Below are 24,625 nucleotides of genomic sequence, written 5' to 3' on the forward strand. Positions count from 1 at the left end.
TGCTGAGTGGCGCACTCGAAGGGCAGGAAGTGCATGTTCTGCACTGTATGTCAATAAATAAATAAATAAATAAATAAAATAAAATCGCTTTTGGGATGGTATTAATAACCAAGCAATTTTTGAGCAACACACACAAAATGTTGGCAGATCTGAGCAGGTCAGGCGGCATCCATGGTAAACAGTCAATGTTTCGGGCCAAGACCCTTCATCAGGATTCTCAAGAATATTGATATTGTCTTACATATTATTTAAAGTACAAACCTTTGGAGATGCTGGAACTATGCAGCACTTCAATCAGTGAGTGTTGTGTAAGACAGGCTGTGACTTTTCATCAATTGTGCACTCGTTTTCATTGGGACCTTAGCCTATTTTCCCTTTCACTAGATACAGTGGACAACCAGAGCTTTTATCCCAGGGTGGCAATAGCCAATACCAGGGACACCAGTTTAAGGTGAGTGCAGGAAAGCTTATACATTTCAATAATAAAGACATTGTTTGAATTAATGTAAAGACTTGCTGTAATTATGAACTACTGTATATGCAGGAGGAAATGCAATGGGGCAGCAGAAGGTGTTCCTGCTCCACAGATCCATGTACCTGGATTTGATCCTAGCCTTGAGCGCTGGCTGTCTAGGGTTTACAATGTTCTCCCTGCAACTGCATAGATTCTTTGGTTGCTCTGGTTTCCTCCTACATTCCAAAGAGGCGCTGTTTGATTGGCTAGAACTGGTCATAGTTATCCCCGGTTTAGTTGGGAGCAGTTGGCAGACATTTTAGAGAGATTTCAGGGAAATAGCTTGCAGAATGAAACAGACGGGAATGCTCAATGAGCTGGCAGAGACTTGACAGGATGAATGGCCTTGGTAGCTCAAAAACTGAAACGTAAATAGCTAACCTTGCACAGCAATGGTTCACTGGTGACACAACTCAGATGGCAACGAGGGGACATACAGCAGTGAGATAGATCAGCTGGTTGAGTGGTGTTTCAACAACAACCTCACACTTAGTGTCAGCAAGACCAGGGAATGGATTGTGGAATTCAGGAAGGGGAAGCTGAGGGAACACACACCAGTCCTCTTTGAGAGGTCGGCAGTGGAAAGGGTGAGCAGTTTCATGTTACTGGTCATCAGTATTTCAGAGGATTTATCCTGGGCACAAGATATTGATGCAATCACGAATATAATCCTTTTCCTCTTTAAAACCGAGTGAGCGCTGTGGCCGCCATGGCCTTGGTTATTCCTGAAAAGTTCCAGCACATTCTTTGAGTGCTCAACACCAACGTAGATGGGCGAAGGAAGATAGCGTTCGCTATCACCGCCATCAAGGGTGTTGGGAGACGCTATGCTCATGTGGTGCTGAGGAAAGCGGATATTGACTTGAGCAAGAGAGCTGGAGAGCTTTCCGAAGAGGAGGTTGAACGCATTATAACCATCATGCAGAATCCACGACAGTACAAGATCCCTGACTGGTTCCTGAACAGACAGAAAGATGTCAAAGACGGCAAATACAGCCAGATCTTGGCCAACAGTCTAGACAACAAACTGCGTGAGGATCTAGAACGGTTGAAGAAGATCCGTGCACACAGGGGTCTGCGGCACTTCTGGTGTCTCCGTGTGCGTGGCCAGCACACCAAGACCACGGGCCGGAGAGGACGCACAGTCGGTGTGTTCAAGAAGAAGTAAATATTACCAATGATCTCAAATTCATTAATAAATTTCTCATCGAACTGTTAAAAACATCACGACTATAATTCATCAGTAGTTTGAAGAGATCTATTATGTCACCAAAGACTGGCAAATTTCTACAGATGTACTGTGGAGAGCATTTTGACTGGTCGCAACATCTTCTGGTATGGAGACTCCACTGTACACAATCAGAAAAAGCCGTACAGGATGTAAATTCACCCAGCTCCATCATGAGCACTAACCTCTGCACCACTGAGGACATTTTTGACAGGCAGTACCTCAAGAAACACACACAAAATGCTGCAGGAACTCAGCAGGCCAGGCAGCACCTACGGAAAAAAGTACAGTTGACATTTCAGGGCCGAAACCCTTCATCAGAACAGGAGAAAAGATGCTGAGGAATCGGAGTAAGGAAGTGGGCGGAGGGGAGGAAGAAACACAAGGTGACAGGTGAAACTGGGAGGGGTGAGGGGTGAAGTAAAGAGCTGGGAAGTTGATTGGTGAAAGAGATACAGGGCTGGAGAAGGGGGAATCTGATAGGAGAGGACAGAAGGCCATGGAAGAAAGAAAAGGAGGGAGGAGCACCAAAGGGAAGCGATGAACTGGTAAGGAGATAAGGTGAGAGAGGGGAATGGGGAATGGTGAAATGGGGGTGCAGGGGATATTAATGAAAGTCCGTGTTCATGCCATCAGCTTGGAGGCCACCCTGACAGAATATAAGGTGTTGCTGCTCCAGCTTGAGTGTGGCCTCATCGCAACAGTAGAGCAGGCCGTGGACTGATATATCGGAATCAGAATGGGAATGATTTCTGTCCTCTCCTATCAGAAGCCCTCTGTCCTTTCCTCCAGGTGTTCCAGTTTACTCCTATATTCCCAAGATGCATAAATTAGTACAGGGGTTCCCAACCTAGGGTCCACGGACCCCTCGGTTAATGGTAATGCTCCAAGACGTAGAAAAGTTGGGATCTCCTGGATTAGCAGGTCAATTGGTCCCATGGATGTAATTGGGTGGTGTGGGTACATTGAGCCAGAAGGGCCTGTTACCTGGCTGTATTTCTGAATAAAAACATTGAAAAAATTACTTTTTAATGTATTGCCTTGTAATGCTACTGAAAACAACAAAGTCCATGATATACTGTACGAAAGTGATATGCAACCTGCTTCTCATCTCGATGATGGTATTTCGATGCTGCAGAAATTTTGTGGGAACTCGGTGCACACTTTATGCTATTTGGCTCTAATTTGGGATAAAATGTAATAGTTTGTCTTTCAGAGAACAAGGTTCCTGCTGGTGCAGAATGCTGTGGTGCATAGTTCTGCTCTCTGGGCTAAGTTCTTGGAACTCTGTACTGCATTGTTATCCAACCTCCAGAGAAACATGAGCTCACAAAGAGCTGGGAGAGTAATTTTAGAAAAAAATATGCTTTCCCGTCAGCCTCCAACTGAAACTATTAACTCAATCCTTTCTGGGAAACTTTTTGGCTATCTATATTATATTTAAAAGTACAAAATTTGAAGTACAATTATTATCAAAGTGTGAGCACATTATACAACCTTGAGATTCATCTCCTTACTGGCAGCCACAAAACAAGAAATCCAGAAAGAAACTCAAAAAAAAACTGACAAACAACAAAGGTCTTTGCAAATTCACAAGTGTTTTGAATCATAATTAATGGTTGTAGCTATTTGAGGCATGTGTAATCAGACTTAACTCTGTGCCTGTTGGAGCAAAGACCAATTAGTAACTGTTTCACCATATCTTTGTCAAAGTTTTTCCAACTAAATTCCACATGGATGTATCACTCACAATTCACTATTACTGCTGATACTATTCATTATTCAACACCATTACAAGTAAACATGTTTAGTAAAACTGGATAGTGGGTATTATCTGTCACGCAAATATTTGACCTTTATTTCAATGGGGGGGAAAAAGGTTATCATTACAATGATAAACACAAGAAATTCTGCAGATGCTAGAAATCCAGAGTAATACTTACAAAATGACAGGATGAGGGAGCATGTCACTCCTATCCTAACTGCTCTGTATTGGCTTTCTCTATCTTTTAGAATTGATTTTAAAGTTCACTTACTTGTTTTTAAGCTCACAATGGTCTGGGAATAGAGTGTATCACAGAGTCACTTTTGTTTTGTAATCCTGCTCGAGCTATCAACAGGCCCCTTAAATTTAAACAATCTGCATTAAATGAAAATTGACATGTCAGTTTTTTTCTAACTACGCTCCTAAACTGTGGAACTTAATACCTCAAACTATAAGGGATACAGACTCAGTTGGCATTTTTAAAGGCCAGCTCAAAACTTGTTTATTTAACCTCGCTTTTATCTAACATTTTTTTGCCTTTTAATTTTATGTTTGTTCTTTATCCCATTGTAAAGCATTTTGACTTATATCATTTGTATGAAAAGTGCTCTATGAATGTTATTATTATCATTTATAGAGAGGAATAAGTAGTCAATATTTCTGGCCAAGACCCTTCATCAAGGTGGTGAAATGCTTTTAGTTGTTGGAAAGTACTGGATAAGAAGCTCTGTGGATCTCAGGGGTGGACAATTGATGTTAGTAAGAATGAGATTGCTAAACTCAGATTCAGAATCAGATTTATTATTACTGACATGTTGTGAAATTTGTGGTTTTATGGCAGTGCAATACACAAAATATTACTATAAGTTGCAAAAAAAAATAAAATAAATGAATAGCACAAAAGAGGAATGGCAAGTGTTTATGCACCATTCGGAAATCTGATGGTGGAGGGGAAGAAGCTGTTCCTAAAACTTTGAGTATGCATCTACAGGCTCCTGTACCTCCTCCTTGATTGTAGTGACAAGAAGAAAGCATGTTGTGGATGAAGAGGGACCTTAATAATGGATGCCACCTTCTTGAGGAAACAACTTAGAACTTCCCAGTGGTCAAACATTTTAATTCTAATAGCCAGTCCCGTTCTGACATGTCAGTCCATAGCCTCCTCTTGTGCCAAGGTGAGGTCACCCTCACTATGGAGGAGCAACTCCTTATATTCCATTCGGATAGCCATCAACCTGGTGGCATGAAAACTGATTTTTCCTTCCGGCAAAAATAAATTTCCCTCCTCCTCCCCTCTTCTTCTATTCTCCACTTTGACCTCTTCGCTCTTTTCACCTGGGTCCCCTCCTCCTTCCCTTTCTCCTATGGTCCACTCTTCTGTCCTGTCAGATTCCTTCTTCTCCAGCCTTTTACCTTTCCCTCTCACTGCGCTTCACCTATCACCTTCTAGCTATGCAAACACGAGGAAATCTGCAGATGCTGGAATTTCAAGCAACACACATAAAAATTGCTGGTGAACGCAGCAGGCCAGGCAGCATCTCTAGGAAGAGGTACAGTCGATGTTTCGGGCCGAGACCCTTCGTCAGGACTAACTGAAAGAAGAGCTGGTAAGAGATTTGAAAGTGGGAGGGGGAGGGGGAGATCCGAAATGATAGGAGAAGACAAGAGGAGGAAGGGATGGAGCTAAGAGTTGGAAAGTTGATTGGCAAAAGGGATATGAGAGGATCATGGGACGGGAGGCCTAGGGAGAAAGAAAGGGGAAGGGGGAAGCCCAGACAATGGGCAAGGAGTATAGTGAGAGGGACAGAGGGAGAAAAAGGAGAGAGAGAGAGAGAGAAATAAATAAATAAATAAATAAATAAATAAATAAATAACGGATGGGATATGAAGGGGAGGTGGGGCATTAATGGAAGTTAGAGTAGTCAATGTTCATGCCATCAGGTTGGAGGCTACGCAATTGAATATAAGGTGTTGTTCCTCCAACCTGAGTGTGGCTTCATCTTGACAGTAAAGGAGGCCGTAGATAGACATATCAGAATGGGAATGGGATGTGGAATTAAAATGTGTAGCCACTGGGAGATCCTGCTTTCTCTGGCGGACAGAGCGTAGGTGTTCAGCAAAGCGGTCTCCCAGTCTGCGTCGGGTCTCGCCAATATATAAAAGGCCGCATTGGGAGCACCGGACGCAGTATATCACCCCAGCCGACTCGCTGGTGAGGTGTCACCTCACTTGGAAGGACTGTCTGGGACCCTGAATGGTGGTGAGGGAGGAAGTGTAAGGGCATGTGTAGCACTTGTTCCGCTTACAAGGATAAGTGCCGGGAGGGAGATCCTCTCATATCCCTTTTGCCAATCAACTGTCCAGATCTTGGCTCCATCCCTCCCCCTCCTGTCTTCTCCTATCATTTTGGATCTCCCCCTCCCTCTCCCACTTTCAAATCTGTTACTAACTCTTCCTTCAGTTAGTCCTGACGAAGGGTCTCGGCCCGAAACGTCGACTGTACCTCTTCCTAGAGATGCTGCCCGGCCTGCTGCTTTCACCAGCAACTTTGATGTGTGTTACTTTCTAGCTATCCTCACTCCCCTCCCCCCACCTTTTTATTCTGTGTTTTTCCCCTTCCTTTCCAGTCCTGATGAAGGGTTTTGATCAGAAACGTTGAACATTTGTTCATTTCCATAGATGCTGCCTGACCTGCTGAGTTCCTCCAACAATTTGTGTGTGTGACTTTTGAAGATGTCTTGATGGTGTTGAGGATTGTACCTATGATGCAGCTGCCCGAGTCTACAGCCTTTTTTTTTTGATCCTGTGCATTGGAGCCTTCATATCAGGCAGTAATGCAACCAGTCAGAATGGCCTCCACTGTACATCTGCAGAAATTTGCATGAGTCATTGGTGACATGCCAACTCTCCTCAAGCTCCTAATGAACAGTAGACACTGGTGTGCCTTCTTCATGATTGCATCATTATGTTGGGTCCAGGAAAGATCCTCTAAGACAGCGGTCCCCAACCACCAGGCCGCAAAGCATTTGCTACCAGTCTGCGAGGAAACGCTATGAGTCAGCTGCACCTTTCCTCATTCCCTGTCACGCACTGTTGAACTTGAACATAGGGTTGCCAGCTGTCAGGACATCCTGTATATTGGGCTAAATTTGTTTGTCCCGTATTTCCCCCGCTAAGGTAGGGAGTTCCTATGAAACCTTTCGTGCCAAAATGGCGTAAAACGAAGAAGCAATTGCCATTAATTTATATGGGAAAAATTTTTGAGTGTTCCCAGACCCAAAAAAATAACTTAACAAATCATACCAAATAACACATAAAACCGAAAATAAATAACGCTAACATATAGTAAAAGCAGGAATGATATGATAAATACACAGCCTATATAAAGTAGAAATAATGTATGTACAGTGTAGTCGGGAAGATTAAGGCAAAACCGATTTGTGGGGAAAAAATTGGCACATACGTGCATGTGTATATCACATGTGCACGTCACGCATGCGCACACAGGTGCCCACGCAAGGATTCATGGTCATGGTAGTCTTTCCTGAGGTAAAGTGTCCTGGGATTTGACTGCTACCTTTGTCCCTTATTTCGGAGTGGGAAAGTTGGCAACCCTAACTGTAAAAGACATGTTGAGGTGAGTTTAACCCTACTTGAACTTCCGCCCCTCCGCCCACCCCACCGCCACCAGGTCGGCCGGTCCGCAAGAATATTGTCAATATTAAACCGGTCCGCGGTGCCAAAAAAGTTGGGGACCCCTGCTCTAAGATGGTGGTGTCCAGAAACGTGAAACTGCTCACCCTTTCCACAGCTGATCCCTCGATGAGGACTGGTCCATGTTCTCTTGATTTCCCCTTCATGAAGCTCCTCTTCACGTATGAGTGCAAGATTGTTGTTGCGACACCACTCAACCAGCTGATCTATTTCACTCCTGTGTGTCTCCTCGTCGCTATATGAGATTCTGCCAAATAAGTGGTGTTCTTGATGCGTGTTGTACAAAATGAAATCTCAAAGCTTCATTCTCACTTTCACCGTTCAGGTAAAATTATTTAAATTGTTCCAGCACTGCATTCTCATCCTGGGGATAACATTTTGACATTTGTGTTTTCAGTTACCTTCTTCCAAGCTTGCTATTTAAAAACTGACAGAAACTTTCCACAGATAATGCAGCATCAGTAGAGAGAAAAGTCAGTCTTAACGCACCATGTGGATGGTCTTACAATATAACTGGGAAAAACTGAAGATATCACAGGTTTAATCGGTGGGATGGAGGGTAGAGGTTGTGAATTAAAGGGAACTGTGGCAGAATAGAAAACAATAGAAGTTATTTATCTAAACAGGTATTGATGCATTGAATCAGAATCGGAATCAGGGTTATTATCACTGGTATACAGTATATCATGAAATTTGTTGTTTTGCTGCAGCAGAACATTGAAATACATTGTAATAAAAGCTATAATTTACAATAAGATATATATACATTTAACTAGGAAGAGCAAAAAGAGAGGGAACAATACTGAGGAAGCGTTCATGCTGTGAAAGAGGATGGCAAATGGATCTTAAGGAAGCCGAGGATGGGTTGAGAAGTGTAAATTGGAGCAGTAGAGATGCATCTGAAATTGTTGAGCGATGATGAAATATGCCTTGTCAAAAGATAGAGTGCAGTTCAAATGTTCGATGAAAATTTATTATCAAAGTAAATACATGCTGCCATATACAACCCTGAGGTTCATTTTCTTGCAGGCATTTACAGTAGATCACAATAGAGTCAATGAGAAACTACACAAAGACTGACAAACGACTAATGTGTAAAAGAAGACACATTGTGCAAATACAGCAATACTGAGACCATGAGTCCATAGGTTGTGCAATCAGTTCAGAGTTGAGGTGAGTGAAGTTATCCACGCTGGTTCAGGAGCTTGATAGTTGAAGGTTTGAAGACTTCCTCAGTATTTTTCCCTCTCTTTTTGCACTAGTTATTTAATTTATTTTTATATATACTTCTTATTGTAAATTCTAGCTTTTATTAATATGCATTGCAATATTCCTCACCCAAGAAAGGAAAGCAAAATTAATGCTTATATGGTTGACCTTATATCAGAAAAGGTACAAAGTCCTTGAGCTCTCTCCACATTGATCAGACATCGAGTTCAGTGAGTGGGCATCAAAGTAATCAATGCATCTATTAACCTCTTACATTAACTATTTGAGGAAGTATTGATTATGATGTTTAAAACATAATCTGTTAGGAAGAAATATTAGAGGTAAATAACTTCAATGTCCTTTCAGACACTAAGTGAATCAAATCTGAAGCACCTGAAATTCCCTTCAGAACATAGACCAGTGTAGCACAGCACAGACCTTTCAGCCCATGATGTATTGCCTATCCTTTAACGTGACCTGCCCACATTCTTCCTTTGATGAGGCAACCACAATTGATCACCTGATGTGGAAGATTTAGAGAGGGTGGTGAGGCCATTCAGGGAGATGGAGCCTGGATTACAGAGTATATCTTATGAGGAAAGGTGGAGCGAGCTAGGGCTTTTCTCTTTGGAATGAGGTAGGATGAGAGGTGACTTGATGAAGGCGTGCAAGAGGCGTACCCAGAGACTTTTCCCCAGAGTTGCAGTAGGAAATATGAGAGAAAGGAAGTATGGGGGGGGGGGCGTGTGGGTAAGTTCTTTACACAGAGAGTGATGGGTGCATAGAACACCCTGCCAGGGGTGGTGGTAGAGTTGGATACATTAGGGACGTTTAAGAAACTCTTGGAGGGACAAAAGTAAATGGAGGGCTATGTGGGAGAGAAGGTTTAGATTGAACTTAGAGTAGGTTAAGAGATCGGCATAACATTGTGGACTGAATTTGCCTGTAATGTGCTGTACTATTCTATGTTCTGTGTTCTGTGCTCTATGCTCCGTACTTCTGAATGCTTCTTGATGTTTGTGGTTAGGATCTTTGTGATCATTGGCCTCAGCAAACTTCAAACTTCAAACTTACCCACTCTTCCTTTGTCACACCTCCCACAGATATTTTCTTTCATTTAGGAGTTCAACCCATCAGCTCACGGAAATGAACCAGCAGAAAGCAGCACAGAGCAATTTCATGCCTCATTGATATTCAACAGAGAGAACATAACATTTTTTTTTTGCCATCAAGTGAACTCTGATGTGAATAAGCATCTGATCTATCCTCTAACCAGAACCAAGCATTGCCTCGTCAGTCTGATGCGTCAAGCATGGCGATACTCTATATAAATAGCCGGTGTGGCTGAAGGATGAAGTGGTGGATGCTTTTAGAAATGTAGCACTTGAAACTGAAGTATAGGATAGTAATCGCCTGCGATCAGAATAACTTTTCCCTGCGGCTCTGTTTAGATGCAGGCTCTCCGATTTCACAAAATGTTCTTCAAAGTCCTGTGCTTAATCCATAAGAAGTTAAAATACAGTGACTATAACCATTTATTTCTGTCTAAAAATAATGCATGAATTTCACTCCCTTGCACTCCCTTTTGGGGAATGAGTAAGACCCTTTGTCTCATTATCCCATGTTCCTGTTATTTATTGCTATTTATTTATATTTGCACAATTTGTTGGAGAAGATGAATATCATAGTTGTATTGTATATGCATATCTTGACAATAAAAGGAACCTTCGAACCTTCCACACTCTGATTGATCTTTCATTGATCCTGTTATAGCCACTAGTCTGAAGATTTGCTGAGTATCCCTGTGGGAAATTGAATCTCAGGGTTGTACAAATACGTGCTTTTACAATGAACTTTATGTCTTTTCTCATGGATTTTATTGTATTTCTTTGTTTTCCTGTGGATGCTTGCAAGAAAATTAATCTCAAGGTTATATATGGTATACATATTTTTGATGATAATTTACTTTGAAGTTTGAATTTGCTCATTTCTGGAAGGGTAAAATCAGAATCAGTTTTAGTATCATGAGTTCCTCTTGTCCTTACCTACCACCCCATAAGCCTCCACATCCAATGCATCATCCTTCGCAAATTCCACCACCTCCAAAGGGATCCTACCACCAAACATATCTTTACCTTTCCTCTCTATCTGCTTTCCGCTGAGATCACTCTCTCCACGATTCCCTTGTCCATTCATCCCTCCTCGCTAACCTCCCTGTCTGCCAAAGAGCTACACCTGCCCATTCGCCTCCTCCCCTACCTCCATTCAGGGCCCCCAACAGTCCTTCCAGGTGAGACAACACTTCACCTGTGAATCTGCTGAGGTCCTTTATTGTGTCTTGCGCTTCTTGAATCTGCCTCCTCTACATTGGTGAGACCCCTTGTAAATTAGTGGACCACTTCATTGAGTACCTCCGCTCCATCTGTCAAAAGCAGAACTTCCCGGTCGCCAAACATTTTAATTTCAATTCCTGTTCCCATTCTGACATGTCGGTCCATAACCCCCTCTTGTGCCAAGTTGAGGTTACCCCCAGGATGAAGCAGCAACATCTTATATTCTGTCTGGGTAGCTTCCAACCTGATGGCATGAATACCGATTTCTCCTTCCAGTAAAAAAAAATTCCCTCCCGCTCCCCTGATATTCTATTCCCCACTCTGTCCTCTTTTTTCTTCTCACCTGCCCATCCTTTCCTGCTGGATCTCCTCCCTCCCTTTCCCCTATGCTCTACTCTCCTCTCCTATCAGATTCTTCCTCTCCAGCCCTTTGTCTTTCCTACCCAACCAGCTTCACCTATTACCTTCTAACTCTCCTCTTTCCCCTCTCCCTCCTTTCTATTCCGTCATCCTTTCTGGTCCCGAAGAAGGGTCTCGGCCCAAAATGTAAACTGTCTATTCACTTCCTCCAGTATTTTGTGTGTCTTACTTTATCATCAATTGTTGTTTTGTGGTGTAGATCAGTGCAAGACATTAACAATTACTATCGATTTCAAAAATAAATAAGCAAAAGATGAATAATGAGATAGTGTTCATTGGTTCTCTTGTCCCTTTAGAACAGAAATGAGGAGGAATTTCTTTAGCCAGAGGATAGAGAATCTGTGGAATTCATTTTCAGGATGGCTGTGGAGGTCAAGTCATGGGGTATACTTAAAGTTGATAGGTTCTTGATGAGTAAGTGCGTTGGAGGGATAATAAATCAGCCACGATGGAATGGAGTGGACTCGATGGGCCAAATAGTCTAATTCAGCTCCTTTGTCTTATGGTCCTTTGAGTTGATAGACCCTGCAAGCGGTCGACAGCAATACTGACAAAATACCACCTTTGGTTCCTTATAACTGCATTCAAACTTATAACTTCATTGTCAGTCCGACTTCATTGTTGCCTTTGTTTCTGTATAATTTTTCATAAATTCTATTCTATTACTTTATTTTTATCTAAGTGGCTGTAAGAAAATGAAGGAAGTACGTGGTGACATATACATACTTCAATAATAAATTTTACTTTGATGTTGACTATTTAAATTGGACAAAGAAGTTCCAAGGTGAAATTTTGCAGTGGAGGACAGCGGCAAAGTTGAATAGAGAAGGCGAGGGAGAGAAGGGGTTTCTGATGAAAGGTCAACAACCTGAACCATCGGACTGGATAAGGCCGATGACCAGCAATTGGATCCATGGTGAAACACCTGGTGACTGCAGCATGTTCAGATCTTCTCAGCACCGCAGCACAAGACCTCCCATTCCACTTCTGCACTCACTAGTGAGCTGTTAAGCTCTGTTTAGCTCGGTTTACCACACTCTGCTATCGCAGACACCCTGTGCGATTATACCATCACTTCTAATCTGGACAGTGTGAATATGCAGCCATTACTGTATAATGTTATGGTAATTCTTGCACTACCATCTTATCAGTGTGAACGTGGAAATCTTGTAATCTTTGATTTGTAAATCTTGTACATCTTATTTTTAAGGTAACTTACTTTTTGATGGCACATTGAAGAGATGTTTGGATAGGTACGTAGATGAGAAAGGTATAGGATATAGTCCGGGTGCAGGTAGATGAGACTAGGCATAAAACTAGGCTGGCATGGACTGGATGGGCTTCCCCAGATATAGGTTGACTCATTATAGAGCCTAACGGCTGAAGGTAACAATGACCTCATGTAGCGCACTTTGGAGCAGCGTAGCTGTCTTAGTCTGTTATTGAACGTGCCGCTCTGTCCAGCCAAGCTGGCATGCAGAGAGTGAGAAACATTGTACAGAAAATCCAGGATTTTCCAAAGGGTCCTTTGTTCCATGACAGCCTGCAGTGTGTCCAGTTTGGCTCCGATAAAGTGCCAAATTTCTAATTAGTTTAATGAGCCTGTTGGCATCACCCATGTTGATGCCATTGCCCCAGCACACCACCACATAGAAGATTGTACTGGCAACAACAGACTGGTAGAACATGTGAAGGGGAGGCCTGAGTACTTCAGTCCCCTCAGGAAGTAGAGGCTACTCTGGCCCTTCTTGTACACAGCCTCTGTGTTGGTGCTCCACTCAAGTCTGTCATCCAGGTGCACCCCCAGGTACTTGTAGGTCCTCACCACATCCACATCCTCACCATCAATAGTAAAAGGAGCAGTGCAGGATTAGTCTTCCTAAAGTCCACCACCATCTCCTTTCTCTTACTGATGCTGAGCTGCAGATGATTCAGCTTGCACCATTTGACAAAGTCCTCTACCAGGGCCCTGTATTCATCCTCCCATCCTCCCTTTATACACCCAACTACTGCTGAGTCATCAGAGAATTTCTGCAGATGACATGACTCAGTGTTGTATCTAAAGTCTGAGGTATACAGGGTAACCAGGAAGGGAACCAATACAGTCCCCTGTGGGGCTCCAGTGGTGCTCATAGCCATGTCTGACACACAGCTCCGAAACCGCACAAACTGTGGCCTACCAGTCAGGTAGTCCATTATTCAGGATACAATGGAAGTGTCAACCTGCATTGAATGGAGCTTTTCCCCCAGCAATGAGGGTTGTATGGTATTGAAGGCACTTGAGAAATCAAAATACATGATCCTCACAGTACTGCCCTGCTTATCCAAATGGGAGTAGGCTCTGCTCAGCAGTTAGATGGCAGCATCTTCAACTCCGATGTGCTCCTCGTAGGAAAACTGTAGGGGATCGAGGGCTGATCCAATGAGGGGTCAGAGGAGAGCCAACACCAGCCTCCCTAGGGTCTTCATGATGTTTGAGCTCAGGGTCACTGGACGGTAGTCATTCAGGGCTTTTGGTCGGCCATTCTTAGGTACTGAGACCACTCATGATGTTTTCCACCAAGTTGGGACCCAGAACAGAGATGAGAAGAAATCTCTTTAGCCAGAGTGTGGCAAATCTGTGGAATTCATTATCACGGATGGCTGCGAATGCCAAGTCATTGGGGATTTATAAAGATGAGGTTGACAGCTACTTGATTAGTAAGGGTGTCAAAGGTTACAGGGAGATGACGGGAGAATGGGGTTGAGAGGGATAAAAAAGTTTAAAAATCAGTCATGATGGAATGGCAGAACAGACTCATTGGGCCAAATGGCCTAATTCTGCTCCTATATCTTATGTTGTACAGTGAAATCCCACCATGGCAGCTGTCAAAATTCAGACAACTAAATAAATTGTAATTAAAAGCAAAACTATCTTGTAAATGCTGTTCACAAAACTATTGCGAGTCAGAGTCATAGAGAGGTACAACATAGAAACAGGCTCTTCAGGTCATCTAGTCATTGTTGAAACCATTTAAACTGCCTATTCCCATCAACCTGCACCAGGACCATAGCACTCCATACCCCTAACTTCTCTTAAGCATTAACATTAAACTCGCATGCACTACCGATGTGGCTTTTATATATTGGTGAGACCCGACGCAGACTGGGAGACCGCTTTGCTGAACATCTACGCTCTGTCCGCCAGAGAAAGCAGGATCTCCCAGTGGCCACACATTTTAATTCCACATCCCATTCCCATTCTGACATGTCTGTCCACAGCCTCCTCTACTGTGGAGATGAAGCCACACTCAGGTTGGAGGAACAACACCTTATATTCCGTCTGGGTAGCCTCCAACCTGATGGCATGAACATCGACTTCTCTAACTTCCGCTAAGGCCCCACCTCCCCCTCGTATCCCATCTGTTACTCATTTTTATGCACACATTCTTTCTCTCACTCTCCTTTTTCTCCCTCTGTCCCTCTGAATATACCTCTTGCCCATCCTCTGGGTCAACCCCCCCCCCACCCTTGTCTTTCTTCCCGGACCTCCTGTCCCATGATCCTCTCGTATCCCCTTTTGCCTATCACCTGTCCAGCTCTCAGCTCTATCCCTCCCCCTCCTGTCTTCTCCTATCATTTTGCATCTCCCCCTCCCCCTCCAACTTTCAAATCCCTTACTCACTCTTCCTTCAGTTAGTCCTGACGAAGGGTCTCGGCCTGAAACGTCGACTGCACCTCTTCCTATAGATGCTGCTTGGCCTGCTGCGTTCACCAGCAACTTTGATGTATGTTGCTTGAATTTCCAGCATCTGCAGAATTCCTGTTGTTTGCGATACCTGCTATGCATCTCCTTTTTCTCTCTTAGCCAGGGCTTTAATATCACCTGAAAACCTAGGCTCCCTACACTTACTATCTTTACCTTTTATTCTTACAGACACAGACAAGCTTTGTACTCTCAAAATTTCAATTTTGAAGGCCTCCTACTTACCAAATACACCTTTGCTGGAAAACAACCTGTCTCAATCCACAATTGCCAGATCATTTCTGATACCATCAAAATTGGCCCTTCTCAACCCGCAGATCAGACCTATCTTTTTGCATACTTTCTTTGAAACTAATGGTATTGTGGTCACTGGATGCAAAGTGTTCACCCACACAAACTTCTGTCACTAGCTCTGTCTCACTCCCATGATCGCAGATCCAGTATCAGACACTATCTCATTGGGACTGCTATGTACTGATGAAAGAAACTTTCCTGAACACATTAGACAAACTCTATGCCATCTAGTCATTTTACAGTAGGGGATTCCCAGTCAATATAAAGCAGCTACAATAACAAATTTATGCTTCTTGTAACAGTTTGCAATCTTCCTACAAATTTTTCCTCTAATTCCCAAGGACTGTTTGGTGGTCTGTAATATAGCCCCATTGACAATAAACTGGACTGGTCTAAGAACACTGAGGCTGTCTACAAGAAGGGTCAGAGCCGTCTCTATTTCCTGAGGAGACTGAGGTCCTTTAACATCTGCCGGACGATGCTGAGGATGTTCTATGAGTCTGTGGTGGCCAGTGCTATCATGTTTGCTGTTGTGTGCTGGGGCAGCAGGCTGAGGGTGGCAGACACCAACAGAATCAACAAACTCATTCCTAAGGCCAGTGATGTTGTGGGGATGGATCTGGACTCTCTGACGGTGGTGTCTGAAAAGAGGATGCTGTCTAAGTTGCATGCCATATTGGTCAATGGCTCCCATCCACTACATAATGTACTGGGTGGGCACAGGAGTACATTCAGCCAGAGACTCATTCCTCCGAGATGCTTCATAGGAAGTCATTCCTGCCTGTGGCCATCAAACTTTACAACTCCTCCCTTGGAGGGTCAGACACCCTGAGCCAATAGGCTGGTCCTGGACTTATTTCATAATTTACTGGCGTAATTTACATATTACTATTTAACAATTTATTACTATTCTATTATTTATTATTTCTGACTATCACTATTTACTATTTACTAATAGTAATATTACTATTACTATTTATTATTTATGGTGCAACTGTAACGAAAACCAATTTCCCCCAGGATCAATAAAGTATGACTATGACTATGACTATGACTATGACTATGACTATGACTATTAACGTGGTCATACCTTTCTTATTTCTCAGATTCACCATAACTAGTCGAATTCTCCAGTCTGCTCTGATAGAGCTTTACCATGATATCTTCCCTAACTAGTAACACCACCCCTCCTCCTTTAATCCTTCCCTCTCTGTCACGTCTGAAGCAACAGAACTCGGAATAACGGGCTGCCAGTCTTGGCCCTCCTGCAGCCAAGTCTCACTGATGGCTAAGAACATCATAATTCCAGGTGTGTTGATCCATGCCCTGAGCTCATCCACCTTTCCTGCGAAATTCTTGCAGTGAAATATACGCAGCTCAGGACCGCAATTGCGCCATGCTCAACCTTTTGATTCCTGACTATTGGATGAATGTCAGCTGGAGACTGTAGATATCAGTATCTGCAGCAACAAACAATCTGCTGGAGGAGCTCAGCAGGCTGCGCAGTATCTGTAGGAGGAAAGGAATTGGCAACAGTTCAGGTCAAAACACCACAGCGGGACAGGCAAGGAAAAGTCCTGAGGCAGGATGTGTGACTGTAGTAGTGAAACTTGGTGTGAATGTGGTCAAAGTGCCAGAGAATAGCAGGATCAGGACCAAGGATTATGTATCAAGGATCAACTTTATTCACCCCATACATTTACATGTATTACAAATTTGTTGTGGTTAGTTGGTGTCTCTTGCAAAACAACTTTCAACATTTCTAAGCAATAAAGAATTATATGAAATCAAGCTGGAATACAGATATGGAAAAATATGTACATAGATGTATATAAATACCAGCATGTATTGACAATGTAAATGGCATTATAGAAAGTGTAACCACAAGTGAATCACCAGACACTGGAAAATTCAAAGTAACACACATGAAATGCTGGAGGAACTCAGCAGGTCAGGCAGCATCTATGGAAATGAATAAACAGTTGCCATTTCTTGCCAAGGCCCTTCTTCAGGGTCCTAAAGCAGGGGCTCAGCCTGAAACCTCAAATGGCCAGTCCTGAAGAAGGGTCTTGACCCGAAGCGTCGGCTGTTTCTTCATTTCCATTAATGATGCCTGACTTACCGAGTTCCTCCATCGTTTTGTGTGTGTTATTATAAAAAGTGGTTTGAAATGTTTACAGTGTAGTATACTGATTGAGGTAATTGACAGAGGGGGAGTCAGGGGAAGGGGGAGGTTTCTAACGAGAATGGGTGATCAGATTAATTTTTAAGATAGTTTGAAGTTTTTGTTTTTAATAGCCCTGTGGCAATTTCCAGAAGGGAGCTTTTGGAAAATACTGTTTGCTGTTTTTGTAATAGTATTTCCTGCCCTTGAAGATTATGGAATTGAAAAACTTACTGATTTAATCAATGACATTTATGAGACTGGAATAATACTAGAAGAGGTGAAAAAATCTGTATTTATCACTCTTCCTAAGAAACCTGGAACAATAGAATATGAATTACATAGGATCATAAGTTTAATGAGTCATATCACTAAGATACTTCTAAGAATTTTGATGACAAGAGCTAGAAGCAAGATACAAGCTGAAATAAGTAAAGAACAAAGTGGTTTTGTGAAAGACAAAGGTACAAGAAACATGATATTGATGTTAAGGATACTATCAGAACGAGCTATTCAAGTGCAAAAAGATTTGTTTGTTTTATCAACTACACAAAAGCATTTGATAAAGTGAAACACAATAAGTTATTCAAAGTATTACAGGAAACTCTAGATCTAGATTCGAAAGACCTCTGCCTAATCAGAAATCTGTTCTGGGAACAAACTGCCGCTATAAGGATAGATGGAGAAGTGAGTCAGTTTATGAAAATCAAGAGAGGTGTTAGACAAGGGTGTGTTTTCTCTCCTGAATTGTTTAATGTGTACAGTGAAACAATATTACAAAAAATAAGAGACATCTTGGGTATCAAATTTGGCGATGAGAACATCAATCATTTTAGATATGCAGATGACACTGTGTTAATTGCAAGTGTGGAGGAAGAACTACAAAACTTAATTGATATAGTTGTTGAAGAAAGTGCAAAAATAGGTCTATCTATCAATTGCAAAAAGACAGAATGTATTGTGATATCCAAAAAGGAGAATCCTATCTGCAGGCTGAGAATAAATGGGGAAGACATAAAACAAGTACAGAACTTTTGCTACTTAGGAAGCTGGGTGACATCAGATGGCAGGTGTGACATGGACATCAAAAGAAGAATAGGGATGGCAAAGGACACCTTTACGAGAATGAAGAGTATACTGACCAACATTAAACTAGGCATGACAACCCGCCTCAGAGCACTGAAATGATAGGTTTATCCAGTTACGTTATATGGCTCAGAATGTTGGACAATATCTAGTAACATGAGGAAATGAATTGAAGCAGCAGAGATGTGATTTTTGAGGAGGATGCAAAGAATATCATGGACGAAACGAATATCTAACGAGGATGTCATGAACAGAGCAAGCACAAAAAGAGAAATAATGTATGAGATCATGAAAAGGCAACGTGACTTCATTGGACATGTGATTAGGAAAGAGGAGTTAGAATGCACGGTAATTATGGGGAAGATTGAAGGGAAGAAAGCAAGAGGAAGGCAAAGACAAATGATGATGGAGACTGCAGCCAGAGAACTGATAATGAATACCAATGAACTGATCCACTTGACCCAAAACAGGAGTGTGTGGTCCATGGCAGACAAAGCTCAAACTGGGCATGGCATCTGATGATGATGATGATGACTTCCTGCCCACTTCTTTGTCCTGGACATGTACAAGTCCGGCAGTGATGGTAGACTGCAGCAAATGACCTTTTCTGCTGACTTGTCAGCTCTCTGTAGTTTTCATATATTGTGAGAGGGTGTTGCACCACACCAGACAGTTATGACAGCAGCAGGGGGAGCAGTGAGAGAACTCCCATCAGAGAGAGAAGGAAAGCTTTAAGGAGACTTTGCAGTGGACTTTAAATGGAGTCACGTGACAGAACATAGAACAGAAACAGGCCCTTTAGTCCACAAAGTTGTGCCAAGCCAATTAAATTAGTCATCAAATGGTTAACTAAATTAATCACTCTGTCTACATATCACCCATATCCTTCCATTTTCTTTACATTCATGTGCCTATCTAAACATCTCTTAAAAGTTTCTAATGTTTCTGCCTTTACCACTGCCCTGGCAGCACATTCCAGGCACCCACAGATCTCTGAGTAAAAAATTGTGCCTCACATCGCCTTTGAAATTACCCCTTCTCACCTTAAATGCATGCCCTTTGGTATTAGATAATTCCACTCCTGGAAAAAGATATTCTCTCTCTATTCTATCTATGCTTCTCATAATCTTCTAAAACTTCCATCAGATCTCCCCTCAGCCTCCGCCGCTCCAAAGAAAACAATCCAAGTTTTCCCAACCTCTCATGATAGCACGCACCCTCTAGTCCCGGCAACATCCTGGTAAACCTCTTCTGCACCTCTCCAAAGCCTCGACATTTTTCCTATAATGGGGTGACCAGAACTGTATGCAATACTCTGGATGTGGCCTGACTAGAGTTTTATAAAGATGCAACATACTGTATCTTCCTAACTTTTGATCTCGATGCCTTGACTAATAAAGACAAGCAAGCCATATGCCTTCTTAACCACCTTATCAATCTGTGTAGCCACTTTCTGGGAACTATGAACTTGGACCCCTAGATTCCTCTGCTCATCAACACTGTAAAGGATCTTGCACTTGTACAAAACATCATATTTGGCCAGTTAAAGTCCATCTGCCATTTCTTCTCCCATATCCATAACTAATGGCGGGAGGAGAAAGAGAGCAGTACGCCTGTGCATGCGCAGCCCTCTGGTGAAAAATGATATTGTATCCGTTAAATAGGGGCCGTGGACAATTCTAATTTGATGGAGACGGACGTGAAAGCACAGAGGAACATCTGGAGAAATTTCTGAAACGCTCGTTCGCTGCTGTCGTTACTGTGCGGTCGGGAATCTTTCGGATGGTATGCCTCAGAATCCCCGGATTTGCCTGCTGCTGGCAACTGCGAAGGAGGTCGAATCGTTCGGACAGAGATAGCGCTCAGTACTCGGTGTTGGAGAGCTGATCAGAGCTCGAAGTGAGTCGGACCGTGGTCGGCATGGCGGGGAGAGTTTTTCTTCCTTCTCCCGTCTGCGTGAGATGTGGGACATTTGAGAGACTTTGGACTTTTACTGTGCTCATGGTCTTCTTCATCAAGTTATGGTATTGTTGCACTGTTGTAACTATATGTTATAATTATGTGGTTTTGTTAGTTTTTTCAGTCTCGGTCTGTCCTGTGTTTTGTGATATCACACTGGAGGAAATATTGTATCATTTCTTAATGCATGCATTACCAAATGACAATAAAAGAAGACTGCGTGTCCTCATAATCTAATCTATATCCCGTTGTATTCTTTTCCAGTCTACTGTGCTATCCACAACACCACCAATCTTCATATCATCTGCAAACTTACTAACCCACTCATCTATACTTTTACCTAGGTCTTTTAACAGCAGAGGTCCCAGCACAGATCCCTACTGAACACCACTGATTATAGACCTTCAGAAAAATAAGCTCCCTTAACCACTACCCTTTGTCTTCTGTGGGCAAGCCAGTTCTGAATCCAAAATGTCAATTCATCATGGATCCCATGTATCTTAATCTTCTGGACCTTGTCAAATGCCTTGCTAAAATCCATGCGATTAACATCCCCAGCTCTAACTTCATCATCACCTTGTCCAAAAGTTCAGTCAAATTAGTAAGACATGACATGCCTCACACGAGGCCATGCTGCCTCTTCTTAATTAGGCCATGGTTTTCTAATTGCACATAAATCCTATCCCTAAGAATTCTCTCCAGAAGCTTTCCTACCACTGATTTGAGATTCATTAGCCTATAGTTTCCAGGGTTATCCTTGGTTCCCTTTTTGAATAATGGTACAACATTAGCTACTCACCAGTCCTCCAGGACCTCAGCTGTGGCTAGAGAGGAGATGAAGATATTGGACAGGGCCCCAGCAATCTCTTCTTTTTCCTCTCTCAATAACCTGGGGTATTTTCCATCAGGCCCTGGGGTCTTATCTACCTTAATGCTCTTTAGCACTACCTCCTGCTTTACCTTAAAATGCCCCAGCATATCAATATGCTCCGCACTGATCTCCCTACTTTGCACATCCTTCTCCTTGGTAAATACTGAAGTGACATATTCCTTAATGACTTCACCAACATCCACCACATCCAAGCAAATGTTCTCCCCTTTATCCTTGACAGATCCTACTCTCTCCTCGAGTTATCTTCATGCTCTTGATAAAATGCCTTGGAATTTTCTTTAATCCTGCTTGCCAAGGACTTTTCATGGCCCTTCCTAGCTTTCCCAAATCTCTTCTTGAATTCTTTTCTGGCTTCTTTATAATCCCTCTGTTTGATCTTCTGTAGCTTTACATATTTTTCCTTTTTCTTCTTGCTGAATTTCATCACCTCTCCTAAAATCCAAGGTTCTCTTACCTTGCCATTCTTGTTCTTCCATCTCACTAGAACATACCTGTCCTGTACCTTGTGCAGTTGGTCGTTCAACAGCCTCCATGTCAGATGCACAGAACAGCACAGAAGCATGCCTTTTGGCCCATCTAGTCCATGCTGATCTGATCTTATGTCTAGTCCCATCTACCTGCACCCAGACCATATCCCTCCAAACCCCTCTAATCTATTTACCCATCCAACCTTCTTTTAAATGTTATAATTGAACCTGCATATGCCCCTTCCACTGGCAGCTTGTTCCACACTTACACCACCCTCTGAGTGGAGAAGTTTTACCTCAGATTTCCCATAAACATTTCAATTTTCATCCTAAACCCAGAGTATGACCTCTAGTTTTAGTCTCACGCAGCCCAACTGGAAAAAGCTTGCATACATTAACCCTACCTATCTATACACCACATAATTTTGTATATCTCCGTAAGATCTTCCCTCATAAGATCTGCACAATCAGGGAATAAAGTACTAACATATTTAAACTTTCCCTGTAACTTGGGTCCTCAAATCCCAGTAACACCCTTGTAAATTTTCTCCACTTTCTTTCAGCAAAGGGATTTGGCCCACAGATGCTGCTGAGTTCTTCCAGCAGATTGTTTGCTGTTGCATCACATTTAGGAAGGAAATCTACTTCAAAAACAAATAAAATTGGAAGCACACAGAATCAGAATCAAAGTTCAAATTTCAAAATATTTCAAAGTTTCAAAATATGCAACATTTGATTCATTTTCTTGGAGTCATTGGGTGCCGTCCCGAATCTGGGGTTGGTGGCTATACACCTCCATCTTCTTTGATCTTGCGACAGCACCGAGAACAGCCTCTCCTCCAGTTTGTTCTCGCTGGCCGCCTTGGCACCGCCTGTGGCTGCCCCCGCCAAACTCGAGCCCAAGGCCGTGTCGGCCTCCAGCCGCGGCCGCTTCTTCGAGCTCGGCCCTTCCTTAGGCAGAGGCCTTGGGCAGGTCCAGGCACATGGTGCAGTGCCCAGGTTCATCGTGTCTCTTCTAACTAAGTGCATAGCATACCATTCATTGATATGTGATGAGGCTTTAATCTCTTCCACGGATGATGGCCGCTGGCTCACAAGGAGCTCATCTGCCCTTTGTCAGGTCTTGTGTTTTTTTTCAGTCCTGCTGGGTGTCCTCACGCCCTCCTCACCAGACTAAGTCCGGTGGGGGAGCCAGCCCAAGTCACTGACCACTCGACCACGGCCCCATACTCAATAAATCTGTGAAGTAATAACTATAACTATGAAAGAATCAAAGCAAGACCACACCAACTTGGGTGATCAACCAGAGTGCAGAAGACAACAAACTGTGCAAATACAAAAAGAAGAATTAATAATAACAAGTAAATAAACAGGCAATAAGTATCAAGAACATGAGATGAAGAGACCTTGAAAGTGAGTCCATAGGTTTTGGGAACAGTTCAGTGATGGGGCAAGTGAAGTTGAGTGAAGTTGTCCCTTTTGGTTCAAGGGCCTGATGGTTGAGGGGCAGTGACTGTTCCTGAACCTAGTGATGTGAGTCCTGAGGCCCCAGTACCTTCTGCCTGATGGCAGCAGTGAGAAGAGAGCATGTCCTGGGATGATGGTGAATCAGAATTACGTCTAATATTACTGATATATGCTGCGAAATTTGTAGTTTGGCAGCAGTGGTACTGTGTAATACATAAAAATGCTATAAATTACAATAAGAAATATATATTTTTAAAAATTAAACTGAATAAGTGCTGCAAAAAGAGAGCAAAAATAGTGAGGTAGTGTTCATGGCTTCACCATTTGTTCAGAAATCTGACGGCAGAGGGAAAGGAGCTATACCTAGAATGCTGTGTATGTGTCTTCAGGCTCCTGTACCTCCTCCCAGATGGTAGTAATGAGAAGACAGCATGTCCTGGGTGATGGAGGACCTGAAAGATGGATGCTGACCTTTCTGAGGCTTTTGAAGATGTCCTCGATGCTGGGGAGGCTAGTTCCCATGATGGAGCTGGCTGAGTTTACAACTTTCTGCAACTTTTTCCGATTCTGTGCAGTGGCTTCTCAAAGCAGATGGTAGTGCATGCAGTTAGAATGCTCTTTGCTGAACAGCGGTAGACAACAGGTCAGGCTACATCCGAGGAATGACTGAGTTAACATTTCAGGTCATAGTACCCTGGGTCTGGAAAATCAGGCTTTCTCACCCTGCCTGGCTTTACTATAACTCCCCAGATCCTTTCAAATTGGGCTAAGTTGCAATTCAGCTGAAGGGGTGATGAGGCATTAAATAATACGGCCCACATCCTGAGACCAAATCGAAAGGAAACATATGGAAAATATACTAGTTAGCAACCAAGAGCATTGAAGTGGAAGACTGCTGTTTTCCAATTCTTCATTTGTTTGGGGTGAAAGCAAAAAAAGTAAATATTAGTGCCTGGTTAACACTCGCAGCTTTTATTACCTCTCTCGTTCTACTGCCTGTTACACCGCTGGCATTTAGGGTGACAACGAAGATCCTCCATCTCTGGTGGTGATCATGGATTTCTTCATCGTGTCAGTAGCTGAGTTTTCACTACTGTCAGTTGTGCAAGTTCCAGGTGGAGACTCAGGAATACCGTCGCACTCAGATGTAGAAGGATTCTTCATTGCTGTTTCCGTACAAGTTTTTTGTTTTACTGGTAAGCCCTGAGCCTTGGATGACAGGTGGACCACTCTTAGTCTGGGCTCTACCCTTTGACCTGTTTGGCTTGGGTGACCCTATCAAAAGCCAAAGCATAAAGCCCCAACTCCAGCCAACATAGTTCTCTGGGTCTTTAGAACATGCAAGCCTCCAAACCAGGACAAGGAGGA

At 42.9% G+C, this 24,625-nt stretch overlaps 1 pseudogene; it reads left to right on the forward strand.

Annotated features, from left to right (window-relative positions):
• Positions 1 to 1,223: 1,223 nt before the first annotated feature.
• On the forward strand, positions 1,224 to 1,726 carry LOC134349095 (small ribosomal subunit protein uS13-like; annotated as a pseudogene).
• The last annotated feature ends 22,899 nt before the right edge of the window (positions 1,727 to 24,625 follow it).

This window comes from Mobula hypostoma, chromosome 7, assembly GCF_963921235.1.
Source record: "Mobula hypostoma chromosome 7, sMobHyp1.1, whole genome shotgun sequence".
Lineage (NCBI taxonomy): Eukaryota > Metazoa > Chordata > Chondrichthyes > Myliobatiformes > Myliobatidae > Mobula > Mobula hypostoma.